The sequence below is a fragment of the Carassius auratus genome, unplaced genomic scaffold, assembly GCF_003368295.1.
Source record: "Carassius auratus strain Wakin unplaced genomic scaffold, ASM336829v1 scaf_tig00018201, whole genome shotgun sequence".
Taxonomy (NCBI): Eukaryota; Metazoa; Chordata; class Actinopteri; order Cypriniformes; family Cyprinidae; genus Carassius; species Carassius auratus.
The window spans coordinates 42,941-61,425 of NW_020524862.1; the positions used below are offsets into that span (position 1 = coordinate 42,941).

Genomic DNA, 18,485 nt, shown 5'->3' on the forward strand with positions numbered 1-18,485 from the left:
ACTATTAAAAAAAAAAAGAAAAAAAAAAAAAAAACTAATACCACAATCATCAAATTAATTGCATGTTAACCCTTCTTTTGTCTTAAGAAATTGCATTAACCTGTGATTTTTAGTTATTTTTAATTTGACAAGCATCGTAAACCGTTAAAAACACGTTAATTCCTAAAGTGAGCGCAACAGATTTGAATACAACTTAAAGCTACAATTTTACATTACAATTTAATAATAATAAAAAATATATATATTTGTATTTTCAAAATCTGATTTGCTGAACGGTCCAAAGCTTGTGAGCGTTTTTTGAAATACAAGTCAAAAAAATCAGATCTCACACTTTTTTAATAGTTATATTTAAAAGCCCAAATTGATTAAAATCAGTACATTTGCTTTTATTCTGTTTTAGAAATTCATGACAATTTCATCAAGCCTGGCTACAATCCCCAAAACAATGTGGTATTTATAGTCTATTCTTTACCAATTAAAATGGAAAGGTTAAAGGAATATCATGTTATGAATTTTATAATATGCCATTATATGATGCTCAAAAGTACAATTTGTTATTGATGCAGTCATTCAGGAAAGTAGACCATGTTTGAACAGACTGGCTTTTTGCATGATAAAAGGTTGAAGAATGAATATGTGTTTTATCTCGGATTGAACACAACCCAATAAGCAGGTGATTATGTACAGACACAAGCTTAAAATCTGTGATGTAATGAGCGTTTGATCCATGATGTTAAGGCATCAGATCCCAATTAGTCTGTGAATTTAAGAGATATAACAACTGATGAAGGGGAAAAACACATGGCATGAAGTGAAGGCGTACTTACAGAGCCACAGAATATGGAAATACGGTATTTGAAAGATGAGGATGGATCTGTCAGTCAGGCTGTATCATGCGATGAAGATGACCTACAAAGTAAAACAAAAAAACACTGTGCTCTCAGTACAGGAATAAATTGTTGAAAGCAAAGCCAAATGCACCACATAATATTGCCCTGAGTCCGACCTCATCGGTCAACAACATTTTAACTGTGTTGTGGATTAGCTGGGCATAAACAAAGACTTTAGAATACCCAAGACATGCCACTTGTATAGTTTTGAATGGTGAAAAATGCAACGCTCAATATGGCCACTCAATCACAGTAAGCCCTGCCTTCTGAATCAAAGAGCCAATCGCTAATCAATAAAGTCAGCAGCTGCCGTTAGAAGCGTCCCGATTGCTATAGAAACAGTGAGCATTCTGAGACGTGGGCTTAGGACTGCACATGCGCAATGGCTGATCTAGCCTGAAAAACACGCTTTTTATAACGCTGTTTGAGCAAGAGTAACAACATTTATGACACAGTTGTTGTCAGATTTCTTTGGTGATTTTAAAAATGAAATTAAAAATTTTAGTGAACAGTTTTTTGAGATTTTGATGTTTCCCCATTCAAAGTGATAGGAATTGCACTTGCATGCCCAAGAGGCGTTTCAAAGATGGCCACCGAGTGACATGAGTGACGTTGTCTTAAAAGGACTTTGGCATAAATGCACTGCTCCAGCTTCATACTAAGGTGGCACCTCCAGGTGTTGTTGATGAAGAATAAAGTTATGACAGCTCACAGAATTTATTGAATTAATTCAAAACCACTTCAGTTAAGGCAAGCTTTTGTAACATTTATTCATTACAAGGTATAGTATTTATTAGGGCCGGGACTCGATTAAAAAGATTAATCTAATTAATTAGAGGCTTTGTAATTAATTAAGCGAAATTAATCGCATTTTAATCGCATATAAATATTTGACCCGAGAACAGTGGGAAGTAATTTTTTTTCACATGGATTATAGTATACCATTGAATAATGACTGAATACATAAGCTTATGCAACAAAATATTGTTTATTTTTGTTCAACCAAGTCTAGCAGACCAGTGCAATTTTTGCCATGAAGTGTAGCAATAGCATATTTAGAAACAATTTAGAAATAGTACATTTCAGAAATTCAGGAAGCTTATAGGTGCTGGAACCTTCTGTGAAGTGTTTTTTTTTAAAGTAAAACACAATACTGTCAATTACATTCAGAACATTGGAAACACTGACTATTAAAAAACATCTCTCTGTTGCTTCAGAGGCCATAACATACTAAGTCCAACTCTCAATAACCTTGGCCAAAACAATAAAGAGTTCAACATAAACTGTTGCACCAACAAAATAATACATAGTTCAACATAAAGTGTAAAGTCCACGCTAGCTGCTATATGTTTTGCGTTGAGGTGATACTTGAGGCTCGATGTGCTGCGGTGATATGCGCGAACGCTAGTTGGTGCTCCAGTATAATCGGTCCGCCGAAACTCATCCAGTGAGAAACGTTCCGTGGTGCAAAAATAAGTTATTAAAAATGTGGGATTTTTTTTCTGTAATTAATTAATCTTAGTTAACGCGTTATTTTTTGTGTAATTAATTAATCTCAATTAACGCGTTAGTCCCGGCCCTAATTTTTACTTATTTTTAGCATTACTAATACAAAATGACTTACAACAACAAAGTAAATGGACATCAAATTGTCCAATAATGACTAGAATATTTTTTCTATTTAACCATTTAACTCAGTAATTTTACACTAGGATCCGTTCATAAGCCATTTGTTATTACTCCAACAATCACTAGTATACCTATAATTTAGCCACTTACTAACAGATGCTAGCATTTCTAGATGCTTGTACAATCTAACAGAGACAAGTAGCTACTAGTAAACAAACAACTTAATAAATAAATACTAGTAAAACTTGAACGTCCCTACTTCTAAAATGTAATATAAATTATTAGTTCACTTTCAAATAAAAATTTCCTGATAATTTACTCACCCATGTCATCCAAGATGTTTACATAAATATTTAATCAGTTTTTTGATTAACAGGATTATTCTCCATAAAGTGGACTTCAATGGCTACCAAATGGTTGAAGGTCAAAATTACAATTTCAGTGCAGCTTCAAAGCACACTACACGATACCAGACAAGGAATGAGGGTCTCAACAAGCAAAATGATCTGCCATTTTGTAAAAGAAAAATTGAATAATAATAATAAATGTACATGCTTCATAAATAGAAATGCTCGCATTGCACTGTGCGTCCATGACTTTACATAATAAGTAATTACATTGAAAAGGTAACGCAGGTAAAAGTACCGACTCAGTGCTTCGTGGAGAATGTGGAGAAGGAGGACCGCTCAAAAGTAGTTGTACGTTCAATGACAAATATAAAAAATTTTTGTAAACGCTGTTTGACTTAGTCTTCGCACATTCGAAACACTGAGTCGGTACTTCAGCTTATGTATTCAGCTTACATGGCGCATGACCTTTTCAACATTATTGCGTATTACGTGAAGTCAAAGACGTGCATCGCAGAGCAGTGCAAGGCGAGCATTTTTCCTTATAAAGCATATACATTTTGTATTTAATTTTTTTTTAAATGACTGATCGTTATACTAAATTAGACCCTTATTCCTTGTCTAGTATCATGCAGAGCCATTTGAAGCTGCATTGAAACTATAATTTTGACCTTCAACCGTTTGGTAGCTGTTGAAGTGCACTATAAGGAGAATAATACTGGAATGTTTTCATCAAATCCTTAATTTCTTTTTGACTGAAGAAAGAAAGATGTAAACATCTTGGATGACGTGGTGAGTACATTATCAGGAAATTTTTATTTGATCGTTTCATCTTGCATGTTATAGGCTATGACTGATAAAGCAACGTTTGTTAGCTCAGTGTACAGCCGTAACGAAACTTGTTTCTCTCACTTTAAAGCACATTCCGCTGGCAGAGAATGAATTTGCATTTTCAGTATGTATGTCTGATTTACACAGCAACTATATTTTGCTTTTACTACATTCATAAGTCGGGTAATAAAAAATGCAAACTATATTTTTTTTCCCAAAAGGCAGATGATTTTGTTAATTCATGGCTAAATGTAGTTACAACCCTCTACGCACACCTTCTACGCACACCTATATATATATATATATTTACACACACACACACCCACCTAAAGGATTATTAAGAACACCATACTAATACTGTGTTTGACCCCCATTCGCTTTCAGAGCTGCTTTAAATCATTCTTTAGAAATGTTGGCCCATATTGATAGGATAGCATCTTGCAGTTGATGGAGATTTGTGGGATGCACATCCAGGGTACGAAGCTCCCGTTCCACCACATCCCAAAGATGCTCTATTGGGTTGAGATCTGGTGACTGAGGGGACCATTTTAGTACAGTGAACTCATTGTCATGTTCAAGAAACCAGTCTGAAATGATTCGAGCTTTGTGACATGGTGCATTATCCTGCTGGAAGTAGCCATCAGAGGATGGGTACATGGTGGTCATAAAGGGATGGACATGGTCAGAAACAATGCTCATGTAGGCCGTGGCATTTAAACGATGCCCAATTGTCACAAAGGGTCCTAAAAGTGTGCCAAGAAAATATCCCCCACACCATTACACCACCAGCAGCAGCCTGCACAGTGGTAACAAGGCATGATGGAACCATGTTCTTATTCTGTTTATGCCAAATTCTGACTCTACCATCTGAATGTCACAACAGAAATCGAGACTCATCAGACCAGGCAACATTTTTACAGTCTTCAACTGTCCAATTTTGGTTCAGTATTTGGTTTTTAGCTCGTGCAAATTGTAGCCTCTTTTTCCTATTTGTAGTGGAGATGAGTGGTACTCGGTGGGGTCTTCTGCTGTTGTAGCCCATCCGCCTCAGGTTTGTGCGTGTTGTGGCTTCACAAATCCTTTGCTGCATACCTCGGTTGTAGCAAGTGGTTATTTCAGTCAAAGTTTCTCTTCTATCAGCTTGAATCAGTCGGCTCATTCTCCTCTGACCTCTAGCATCAACAAGGCATTTTCACCCACAGGACTTCCGCATACTGGATGTTTTTCCCTTTACACACCATTCTTTGTAAACCCTAGAAATGGCTGTCTGTGAAAATCCCAGTAACTGAGCAGATTGTGAAATACTCAGACCGGCCCGTCTGGCACCAACAACCATGCCACGCTCAAAATAGCTTAAATCACCTTTCTTTCCCATTCTGACATTCAGTTTGGAATTCAGGAGACTGTCTTGACCAGGACCAAACCCCTAAATACATTGAAGCAATTGCCATGTGATTGGTTGATTAGATAATTGCATTAATGAGAAATTGAACAGATGTTCCTAATAATCCTTTAGGTGAGTGTATAATTCCAATCATCTTATCTTTGTAAAATGGCACAGCTTCTTAAATCACAAGATGGCTTCAGCGACGTGAGTGAGTACATACTTCCGGTCTTGAGAGGTTCTCATTTACATAGAAACAATTAATGTTTTTAAAATTTAAAAAGCATATAGTGGTAATTAAAGACAAGAGGAAACATCCTCCTTACATTATTGTGTACATATGTGTGGAAATTCATTAAGATACCATGCGGATCGAGAATTGTTCATTCTTTCTTCTGTTGATTATGAGGCTCAGCGTCAATGGGGATCTTTTCCTACAAACACAAACCACTCAAATCTGCAATTTTGTAAATTTTCTGGGAGTTGATTTTGTTTTGTCTGCTATTTATAAGATTATAAGGTTTGCAACTGTCAAATGATTGTTTCGAGACGCTCAGAGATGTCTGCATGTGTTTTATTACACTTTTAACATTTGATAACATGATAAAAATGTATTGTTTCAGTGTTTGCATTAGGCTACCTTTCTGGTTTTATTAATATCTGTTTTGTGAATTTTGCATAAATAATTATGTGTCTGTAAGCAGCACATGTATACTTTTATGATTTCATTACCATTAATTATCAGATGAAACAAATTTTTAAATTTGCCATGTATTAATTGTATCCTTTTACAGCCCTTTTTTCCATTTAAAAATATGTTTAATGCGAAGTTAACGGAGTTAAATGTTAAAATATGTTGTGGAAATAATAATGGAAAAATAAATGGATATTTATGAAGATCTGTTGCAGCCAAAATACAGATGCACTGTGCGTCCATTGAGATGAATTGAAAAAGTACAGATCGCTTGATGGAGAGTGGAATTCTGGAGCGCTCGGTCAGTGTTCAGCGAGTGAAAATATATCTGTGCTAAACTTATAATACCCTCGAACAAACACACTGGCACGTAAAATCGAATAATTTATTAGCCAGTGGCTAACAATAGACATCATTTAGTCACCCAGAGGGAAATTTAGTCACAATTATGCATGTGATTTACTCACAACGTAGAGGGTTGAGTGAGTATTTATTGAGTCATATTATATGTGATACCAATCCTCCGATACCAATCTTTGGCCAAACAATCGGCGCATCCCTACTATTCATATGCATCTCTTTTTTTCGGACCTTTTGATGTTCAATCAAAATTCAATAACTGGATCTTCCGTCAAAACTGCATATTTGTCTCTGGTGACACATACCAGACTTCTCCAATTATTCAGTCCACTTAAACCCGTTCCTGCAAGCTCATTTGTATCTGCCTCCACTTTTAAGCACAACACCCACATCTTAAAATTCAATAAACAAACTACGGATTGAACCAACTACCCATCCATGTATTTTTCTTTTCTAGCATATGTCACAATATGGAAGAAAAGATCTGTCACTAATGTTTCATTGTTTTTTTTGTTTTTTTTTTACTTTGACATAGTAGGGAAAGCTTGCTAACACGGAGAGTCTTTAAATCGTTGAAAGTCGCTATATTGTTGGTTTCCAGTCAGCAGTCGTACTCCAAACTCCTACCAATAGTCGGTGCATCACTGCTTGACTGGATAAAATGGAGCTCTTCTCAACTTTTCTCATTGCCAATGGTCATAAACACTCATGCTGAATGAATAACTTCCTGTTGCTCTTCCAATGCAGATCTTTGTTAGTGTGAACGACGTTTTATTGACATATGCATACATCTAATGGATAGTTACTTTTGATTTCAAGCAATACGACATATTAATAAAGACGCAAGCTGTAACAACTATAAAAGAGGCTTGCCATACTTTGGCTCGTTCACGTAGGTCTTATTAAAGCACAACCGACACAGTTTCGTCGAGTGGATGGTCGGTATATACAGTATTGCAGCGTTTAGTTTTCATGTACAGCCTGAGAGCGGTGCTCTCTCCGTGTGCGAGTCTCTGCAGAACTCTCGATCACCGAATCAAGAACTCCACAAAGCACCATGTCGACGATACCCTCTGATTATTTAAGCCATCGAGCACATTTCATAACTCGCTTGACCCTTTATTTGAACTGTGCTCGGTTTGCATCTCAGTGCAAAATGTCGATCTGGGCTCTGACAAGACAGACAGCCGAGAGTCCATCTTGCTTTGGGGAAGATGAAGTATAAATTTCACTCCTGTCAAACTCCGCCAGGGCATTTTCAGAGAGAGATCCCCCTCCACGAGCTTTCATTACTTAAACTAGGGGTTTTCGGGGCAGACTTTTCAGATGAGATGGTTTTGTGCTCGGGTTTCTCGCTCCGTTTAGTCAGATTGAATAAAAGTAGCTGGCTAGCCTGCTAGCCCCTGTGATGCGAGATTGCTCTAGCTCGCCTGAACGTGTCATTAGCAGACACATATGCAATAATCGCACGGTCGGTCGTACATGTTAAATCGTCGCGGATTTCACAGAAACCCTGATGTTCGGTGAGAGCAGGTGTCAAACACGCCGAACGCCAAAGTTGTTTATACCGAAGCACAACAAACTGGCACGAATTTCGCACCGTCTAAGCGCAAGCTCCCGATCAATCGGAACTCGGGGCTTTTCGCACACAAAAATATGTCCAAGTTTTCAGTTATCGCGGCATCTGTTAACGCAAACTTACCCCTGAAATCCGGTCGAAACGCCAGGGCCTTCTCATTCCAGCCTCAAACTTATTGACACATCAGAGCAGTTCTGCACTGGCCGTCCGTACAGTAGCCCCACAGACACATATTATTTTTTTTTACCGGATGCTTGGAAAGAAGCAAACCGCAGCGTGAAGTCGACAAAAGTACATCACAATCGGACCGATCAGTCCGAAAATGAATAACGGTGGCGGCCGATTGTCACTTTGGTAATGGTACTTTCGTTTCAGGCGAACAATTTTCTCGGTTTGTTTTCTCTCGCAGCCCTCCTCCCCCTCCGTGCGTTCAAGTGCTCGCACTGACTGCTCTGTTCTGAAGCCCGTGTGCTCAGCGTGAGGATGTTCTCAGCGCTGGACTCACTGGCCTACCGTGTCACATCTTCATCATCATGTTTGATTCAGATTAATGTTCTGTTTTATAAAAGTGAATTATAACGTTGTAGCTGCGTTTAGCTGGATCCCCTGAAACAAGCTCGACTATCTTTACCTGGTTTGTGGCTGGTTTACAAGCTTTGGCCAGCTAACGACCTTCACAGACCAGAACAAACACAGGAACTCCTAAACGCATCTAGTTTCGATTGGTGACTTTTCTGGATTGACATATCATCTCATCATCACAACCAGTTGGTTGACCAGCAGTGTTGGGCTAGTTACTCAAATAATGTAACATATTACTTATTACCAGTAACTCTTGTTACAATATTGTTACTTATTACTTTCTGGCAACAGTAATTAGTTACATTACTAGTTACATTACCTTTCTTCATGCCCTACATAAGTACTGTAACTGTGTATATTCCACGTAAACGTCTTCTAGAATGTTACTAACAACATATTTCTGCCTCTTCATTTGACCAAAATCCACGTTGGATCGCCGTAAGAAGTTATTACAAACACTCAATAGTGATTGATAGTGATTGAGATTCAAGTAGAAGTGTTCTTAATCTCATTAGTTGTCATGTGTAGCTTGAAGGTAATTGTTATTTCTCCTTTATCCAAATATGATTATACGTCATTATATATTTCATCAAATCACATACCTTTGTAAGGCGCTGTTTAATTTTCCAAAAATATTTTTAATTATAGTAAAATAATATATCACATGCTGATCAGAGGGGTGTGGGTGGGATGTTATGCCAGAGTAAAGTAAAGCCACAATTTACACAACAGTGTTCAGATCATCTATTTTTTTGTGAGAAATATATCAATATAATGCAGTATTTCTACCTGCTGAATGTAAGCTTTTCCATATTCCAAGCTTGCCTGCTGCAATGGGGACATCACATGCATGTGCAAATCATGATAATTATGAAAATCTCGGAATTATTTGATTGTTGGATTTTAAATCAGCGGGGTTGAGGCATCAAAAGGAACTAAGAAACTAAAATGTTTTATGGATGGTAAGTGTAATATTATTACTGAAATCTTAATAATTAGTTATACTACTAGTAACTGCAAAAGTAATATTATTACAGTAACTAAGTTAGTAGTAACTAGTTACTAGGGATGTCCCGTTCAGGTTTTTTTTGCCTCCGAGTCATTTGACATTGAGTTTCTGCCGATACGGAGTCCCGATCTGATACTTCTATAATACATAAAAAAAAAAAGAAGAGATGTTCAATAAATAACATTTTGAAATCTATTCAAATATCAAACCGCTATTTTAAATAGGCTAGTAAAAATATTTTAAAATCTTACTGTTTTGCTGTACTTTGGATCAAATAAATGCAGGCTTGGTGAACAGAAGGGACTTCTTTTAAAAAAAAAACATTAACAAGCTTACTGTTCAAAAACTTCTGACTGGATCTATAGGCAACTTTAATTTTTCTCTAATTTCTAGCTTTTAATTGGCTTAGAAATCTATAAATGGTGGACAATAACAAATAATAATGATTTGTTTATATACTACAAACCCTGTTTATCACATAAGGCAGAATAGTTTCTATACTGTAATAAATGCTATGTGAATTAGCACTGCATTGTTCATATACTTTATTTATCACCTGCTGGAGATGACTTAAAAAACAATATATTATCATGATCGTATATTAATGTCTTCGTGTTTGCATAAGTTTATATATATATATCCGCGGCTATAACGTAAATGAAGCCTACCAATCGCTGCGGTGATGTCTTCGGAAATGTCGGTCTAAATGCTGCAGGGATAGTTTGTTGCGTGTATGTTTCTCCTTTTTTTTGTCTTTTCCCAGATACTGACACACTAAGGTGATGTCGGCGTAAATGAGTTGACATGTTTCAAGTATTCCTGCTGGTGTTTTTTTTTTTTTTTTGTATTCCCGCTGGTGTACCCTGTTGTCATGTAGCATATGCGACATACCATTGTTTTTTTTATCCACCACTCTCTTGCCATCACCATTATAGCTTAAAGGGAATCCAAAGTGCACCCAAACACCAGACCTGTTGGTTATTGGAGGATCTTCTATTCCTGGTCTGTTAAACGCATTGGCCATTTTGCAACGAGCCTTCAGCGCGTACTGAGTGAGCGATCGCCTGACTGAGTAGCCTAACATAAACATATAAGTTGGTGTTTTTTTCTTCTTCGGGGGTGTCAGGGGCGTTGCCTGTTACGTCGTTTGGGTTATTGGGCTACCTTGTTGAACGCATATCATTATATTTCTCTTTTTTTTTTTTCAAATATAATTAATTCGTCCAACGAACCGTTCGGTACTACATAATGCGTACCGCGTACCGAACGGAAAGCCTCATACCGAACGGTTCAATACGAATAGGCGTATTATATTTTATATATATATCTCTCCGAGTCCTGATCGGGAGGTAACGTCCGATTCCGATCGAGTCTGAAACCATGCGATCGGGTCCGATCACGTGATGGATCTGGACATCCCTACTAGTTACTGCCCAACACTGTTGACCAGTCACCATGCTTCAAAAATCAGCTTGACCACCTCACATCACCAGCTGATAAACTGGTTTGTTGCTGGTTAAAAAGCTAAATGATAATCTTATATCAGCTATAAACCAGCTACCATGTTCCAAAACACATAGCTAGTTTGTGCACAGCAGTTCTGGACTTACTTAACTGTCATCATCATCATAACTTGCTGGTTGACCAGACACTTATTTTCAAAAACTAGCTTGACCACATCACATGATGAGCAGGTAACTGGTTTGTTGCTGGTTAAAGGGCTAGTTCACCCTTTAAAAATTAAAATTAGCACATAAATTACTCACCCTCAAGATATCCTAGGTGTCTTTAACTTTCTTCTTTCAGACAAATCCAGTTCGAGTTATATTAAAAACGGTCTGTGATCTTTAAAGCTCTTCAATGGCTCTCTGTGGATGTTCCATCCTTCAGTCCAAATGAAGTTAAATTAAAAGTGCCCATCCATAATAAAAAGTGGCACCGGGGGGTGGTGGGGGGGCTCTTGTAGCGAACTGATACATTTTTGTAAGAAAAATAACCATATTTAATACATAATAATCACTTTAATTTAGCTTGCGCTCACTGTTGTACACAGAAGCAGTTCTGGGTGTATGATGTATGATTTAAACTTTTTTTATGCATGGGCGCTTTTTATTTAACTTCTTTTGGACTGATGCACTGCAACACCTGCTGAGTGGCATTAAACAGCTTGAAAGGTTAAAAAGTTTAAGGACCCATCTCATATCAGCTAGAAACTAGCTAGCTACCTCCTCCAAAACACATCTAGTTGGTTTGCGGTTGTTTTGAACTGACTTGACTATATCTTCATTACCATAATTAGCTGATTAACCAGTAATCCTGTTCCAAAAACTACCTCACATGACCAGCATAGGGAACATAGGGAAGGCGTGGCCTAATGGTTATAGAGTCGGACTCGCAATTGAAAGGTTGTGAGTTCGAGTCTTGGGCCAGCAGGAGTTGTAGGTGGGGGGAGTGCATGTACAGTTCTCTCTCCACCTTCAATACTATGACTTCGGTGCCCTTGACCAAGGCACTGAACCCCATTTATGCGCCGCAGCATAAATGGCTGCCCACTGCTCCGGGTGTGTGTTCACAGTGTGTGTGTGTGTGTGTGTGTGTGTGTGTTCACTGCTCTGTGTGTGTGCACTTTGGATGTGTTAAAAGCAGAGCATGAATTCCAAGTATGGGTCACCATACTTGGCTGTATGTCACTTTCACTTTCAGCTGGAAGCTGGTTTGTTGCTGATTAAAGAGCCTAATGACCATTATACCATCTACAAAAACTAGCTACCATGCTCCAAAATAAATTTAGTTAGTTTCTGCGCAACGTGGTTGTTTTGGACTGACTTGACTATATCATCATTATAAGAATTAGCTGGTTTACCAGTAATCAGGTTCCTAAAACCCCCTCACATGATCAGCTGGCAGCTGTTTTGTTGCTGGTTTACCATCTTAGACCAGCTAGAAAACAAGCTTCCATGTTGCAAAAACCTGCTTGACCACCTTAAGCTGATAAAAACAACTTATAGCTGGTTTGTTGCTCATTTAAAACTGACCATCAGTTATTAAACCGGCAGTCCTCCAAAACACATCTGGTTAATTTGTGCACAGTGAACAGACTTGACTGCATTTTATATTGCATTTTATATTATAATTAGCTGGTTGACCAGTCACCATGTTCAAAAAACAGATTGACCAACTCATGTGACCAGTCTGTAGCTCTTTTTGCTGGTTTAAGGGCTTATTAAGCCAACAATATTGCAAAAAGATGCTTGACCACATTAAGCTTCTAAAACTGACTAGTAGCTGGTTTGTTGCTGGTCTAACTTGGTCCACCAGCTTAATGACCATCTTAGACCAGTTAGAAATGTTGCAAAAACCTCCCTGACCACCTTAAGCTAGTATGAACGGCTGATAGCTGGTTTATTGCTGGTCTAAGATGTACGGCAGCTTAGACTCGTCACACTGTTTCAAAACACACCTTTCATTTTAAACCCGATTTGTCAACAGGGTTTAAGTCAAACCATTTTGCCTAAACTTTTGTGATGCATTTCAGTTGATTTACAGCACCTACTTCTAAAGGATGACACCACCATGCTGGGAATGCTTTTCTGATCACAGTTACATTATGAGCTTCCTGGATGTTGTATATTATTGTCAGATCGGCGTCGCGCTGGTAAAATAAAGTCTAACAGTTCTTGTGCGTAGCCACTTACCTGCAACGGGCCCCCAAAGTGACTTAACAGGTCCGTTGTCCACCTCTCGCACCTCTTCGATGGTGTCTTTTTCTGTTCACTTTTTTTCTTTTCTTTTTTTTTTGCAACATACAGTCCACTGTACATGCAGTGAGTGAAAATATAGTTTTCATGTAAGGACAGTTGTGATTGGCCGCACGCTTGACTGACAGCCCGAGACAGCCACTCAGAGTGCGCGAAACATTTCGGCACGGTTCCGAGACCGAGAGATTAAAACCACATCTTCATAATGTCCTGGACATTCATATAACACGTAAAACACACAATAGTTACAGAAGAAGTGTTCACTATCATTCATTAAAACACCAGGTGGTGTGAATTTATCAATATAGAGACGCCATCGAGAAAAGAGAGCGAGTGTGACATACGCTAGTTTCGGAACAATCCCAACACACACTGAACAGTCACCGAGTGCAAACACACATTAGTGGACAACATTGATGTGTTTGGCCTTCATTCACTCTGCATACGACTGTTGGAAGCTCAGTATGGATAGAAGACGATATAAAGTCATGCGTGTGTGTTCATTCGTGTCACAGCCTCGTCCTCTCACATACTGGTGCACCGTTTTCCTGTCTTGTTGCCCTCTTTATGAGAGTTTTTAATGCGATGGTTCTACGTGCTAACATGAGAGTGGACATCGCATTATCACCTCTACATATCACTTTGGTCACACATGAGCAGTAATAAACAAGCTATTTGTGTTCATGATTATTTATGACGTTGATGATACTGATGAATGACGATGAGGAGGAAGAGGAAGAGGGGCTTAACAGAGGCGGAATAATACCTGAGCGGCACGATGCTTTTTATAACTAAATTTCATACTTTTCTGTCAATCTTTTGAGTAATTCGAAATTTAACCCTGTCCCTGCTGATTTTTTTTTTAAATAAATAAAAACGGCGAGTACTAGCTTAAACTGGTTAAATGTTTTTTTTTGTTTTGTTTTTTTTTCACCCATCAAAATAGCCTGTTTGTTGTTGTGGTTGTTTTTAATGGATTTTGACACTTTTCTAATAGTCTGTAAATCAGTTTAAGTAGCAGAGCTCCAGTTTGGCCAATCTAGAGACCATAAGACCAGCAAAATCACTGTTAGCAGCATTTTTAGGCTATAAATGTGTTGTGTGAAATCTAATAGGCTAGTTAAGTATAATTCCTAATTTGACAAATGTATTCGATTCTTTATATATGTTCTCTTTAATTTGAAAAGATTATTGCCATTTCTTTCTGATGGACTATGATTTCAAGGTAATGTAATGTTTAAGTGTAGGAGGGTGAGTGATGAATGTGATGATTAACTGACTTGAATTAAATGTACCTGAATCACTCTAATACTGTCACTTATGTGTTTATCATTTTATATATATATTTATCTTATTTATGCAACACAACCACACGAATGCAAGACGTGACATTCTGTATGGACCCAAATGATCAAGCTATACATTACTGCTTACTGACTGAACAAAACTACCACATAAACCAAAAGAATCAGCCTTAGTGAGTGAATCTAATGGGCCAATCATTAACCTCCTGGTCAGATAAGTTTGATGAGACATTCTGTTCCCACAAAAGTAAAATCAAATCTGTTTTATTTTGATGTTTCATCTTAGTCACATAAAAACCATATGTGTTGATAGTCATTTTGTAAAACTGGGCCGTTGAGAGACTGAAAGAGAGCAAGAGTGAGTTGAGGAAAATCACATTAATGACTGATCAGATTATTGCTTTCAATGGAAGTGGCTCAGAAATAAATCAAGGTGTTTGCTTTGGTGGTCTTCATGAACCCTTTAGCAGCCTGTCTTTCATTGTCTTGATTGATAATAGAGCAGAATTCCATGGTTTAATTTCCATGTGTAAACAGCTCCTTTATATACACTCAATAACTTTTGATTTATTTCCTGTTGTTTAGGGCTTAAAATTATTTAAATGCTGTGTTAGATGACTAATTGAAAACTTAATATTATTATCATTACTAACAGTCACCGCTGCATCAGTATTGCAAACTAAATTTTTGACCTTAAATGTCCCCATTTTCCACAGTCATGGAAAAACTGGAACTTTGAATCAATTTAAAATAGTTTTGTGTAATAAATATACATTTTATGCTCTTCTGTAAAACCTTTAATGGGCTAAACCATTACTTGAGCGAAGTAAAAACTGATTGCAAAGCAAACTGAATCATTCTTATGAGTAGGTTATTTTGTATGAATCAGTCAATGATTCATTAACAAATCAATTTAATTCCATATGTGTTTAAAAAAAAAATCCTAATGGTCATGGAAATGTAATTGAAAGCTCAGAAATTAACTTGTGAAAAAAGGAATGCATGTAGCAAGATGGGCTTTCTGTAACATCTATGTTACATTAATGTTTCATTTATGGAGGCCATAAATAATTTACTTTAAGCATAAAGCTCAAGTAGGCTTTGATTGTGTAGTTCAGCAGACAAACCTTCTGCACTTTCTCTACAATGCAAAATAATATTATGTCAAAAATATGATCTTTGAAGATTGTAACAGCAATAAACATCACAGAAAAAATATAAAACCCTTCAAATGTTAATATCACATACCAGTTACCTTGATATTTTGGGGTGGTTCCAAAAATATAATCAACTGAAGTTCATGGCAGAGTTTCACATATATTTTGTTTCAAACTATAATTACACATAGCAATGAATTATATAAAACCACACCTATGTTCTGCTTCTGTATAAAGACAATTCTTTCTGCTTGAAACAGCAGAGAGCAGCAAAACTGACCGTAATCAAAGCATCTTCAAAGCACACGCTCACTGAAGCTGGCAGGTGTGATGCCCCTACATTCAGTTTCTCACATCTCACTTTTGACTCTATAACTGAGGATTTATATTTCAAACTACAGCAATACTGCAACCGTATATATTTATCATTATTTTGGGGGGATCAAATGTAATTTTTTTTTTAAAACTTGCATTTGAAAAACTCACTAATTTGTGCTGTAGAGTCAAATCAAAATATGTGGCATTTTCTTTAAAGCAAATTCTTGATGCACACAACGCTGATTGTCTGGTGAGCAAATGTAGTGCCCATTTTGCAGAGTATAACATTCCATTTCTCCTGACTATGAACAAAAAGAGTGCATCATTCAATCAATCAATGAATAGATCAATAGATCCTGCCTATCTATTACTTTTTAAATATATAACAGATGATTATAATAATGATTATTAACAATAATTTGTATTAAAACATTTATATTATAAAATATACATTCAATAAATTTCTCTCTCTCTCTCTCTCTCTCTCTCTATATATATATATATATATTTAATTAATAATAATTTAATTATTTGTTTATTTAACAGGGACAGTGTATGGCACTCACCCATACCAGAATTAGCTACAAGCTAAATTTAATCTGTAGTCCCTGGGCAGGACAAGGTAACATACGATTAACAATATTATATAATAAAATAATAATATTATAAAATAATAATAATAATATAAAAATGTATTATTATTATTATGATCTAAAACTATTATTATATATTGTATATCTACATCCTATTATGTCTATCTATTAATGGAATCTGTAAAGTTTCAATCTTAGTTTAAGTTAATATATAAAATATACATTATAAAATTAGTCAGATTTTATTAAGCTTTTCATATATGCATACAGAAGACAGTGTAGAATTCAATGGGGAAAAGGTTTTATTATCATTCTTTAAAGAAGGTAAAGAACCTTCTCCGCAGCATGCATACAAGAGAGAAATCACATGAGGTTAACATTTTATATATAGTTTTATTTATTTGTATTATGGTATTCATATTTTAATGTCCATATTTTCATGCCTATTTTGTTCTGCTAACTCAAATATTTCTTGTGAGATTCAGTATTTGCCTTAACTTTTTATCTCCTGAGAGGCCATTTTTTGAATGGTCACATCATGGCATTGTTCCTTAAGCAGGTTTTGAGGGCTCCTGCAGGTGATTTTTGACCCAGATAAGAAAATTAGATAATCCAGTAAATTCTGGAGGATCTGTAGATCAATGGCAAAGAGGCATGAGAGATATCATGCTCTTTGGCCTCTTTAGATAAGGAGAAGAGAATCGGTCCATCTCACAGTTGGGCATGTCTGACGGCCTCAGTATATTTGCTAGCTGATGTCTGGTCTCGTCTGGTCTCATTACCGAACCTGATGTATTGAACGTTGATAGTTGCCACTCGTGTCTTGTCCGTGGTACATTAGCACTCTCTAGTGAGTGTTAAAATAAGAGCTTCTGTTTGTGCCTCGACACCTGCTGCCCTCTGCTGGTCACCTGCTACACTACAACACCTTTGCAGGTATGAGAAATCGAGTTTTTTTTTTTTTTTTTATCCTTTAACCAGGTAAAACTCATTGAGATTAAAAACTCTTTTACAAGAGACACCTGGCCAAGATGCAGCGTAAAAAAAACAACATCAAATACACATATATAAGCCTTATTCAGCACTAGGTCTTGTGATATATATATATATATATATATATATATTTTATATATAACCATCACCAGGTATTCTGTATTGCGAATGGATAACCATGATCTGTAGAGATAGCCAAGTTTTATCTTAAGCTTGGAAACTAGATTGCTAACATGGGTTCTGAAACATAGTTTAAAATCAATGATTACACCCAAATATTTATAACTGTTAACTAATTAAATTTCATTTCCTTCAAAAGTTGAGATACTTGAAGAAACTGAAAGTTATCTTGAGTTTGTGAATACCATTTTTCTTTTTTTTTTACTGTTGTATATTTAAGACCAGCTTAAGCGGTTTTAAACGGTTCTGAACAGTATTAAATGCAGACTGCAAAATTTCAAGGGCTTGTGCAGTAGATGATGCAGTACAGTAAATAACAGTGTCATCAGCATAAAAGTGATGTATAGCATTCGATAGATTTTCACAAAGTTTGTTTATACAAATTGAAAATAATATGGGCCCTAATACTGAGCCTTGAGGAACCCAATTGGAAATGAAGACACAGAACCAGCCATCCGAACACTTTGGGTTCTACCTGACAAATAATTTGCAAACCAATCTACCGAATGCTTAGACAAGACAATGCTCACTAGACTGTTCACAAAATTGCCATGATCAACTGTATCAAAACCATTGAAAAATTTCTGAACAACGCAGCACATTAAATACACAGAAGGATGATGAGGGAACTGGAGACAGGTGGGGAACAATCAATTAACTAAAACAAGGAGGAAGGTGACCAAATAAGGGAACAGGAAGTGATAAGGTGACAGACACTGTGGAAAAGGAGGACACCTAGTGGAAACCCAGGGAACACAACCCAGACACTGTGACAGTTGTTTCCTAAACCCTGATTGAAAAAGGTGATAAGATATCATTTATATTTAAATGCTCACCAACCAGGTGCTCAAGGAGTTTAGCTAAAATACACAGCTTA

The 18,485-nt window shown here is 36.7% G+C and overlaps 1 protein-coding gene across 7 annotated transcripts in view; it reads right to left on the reverse strand.

Moving 5' to 3' along the window:
* The window catches only part of LOC113075990 (HMG box transcription factor BBX-like), a 41,767-nt gene extending 28,593 nt beyond the window's left edge, over window positions 1-13,174 (reverse strand). For 2 of the 7 annotated variants that reach the window (XM_026248638.1, XM_026248639.1), the window contains exons 1-2: window positions 7,838-8,247; window positions 828-909 (exon numbers count right to left, since the gene is read on the reverse strand). The gene's annotated coding sequence lies outside the window, so the exon portion shown is untranslated. Of the gene's footprint in view, window positions 1-827; window positions 910-7,837; window positions 8,249-13,000 lie in introns of those variants that run through there. The other 5 variants (XM_026248637.1, XM_026248634.1, XM_026248635.1 and 2 more) reach the window with 4 other exon arrangements.
* Window positions 13,175-18,485: the final 5,311 nt, after the last annotated feature.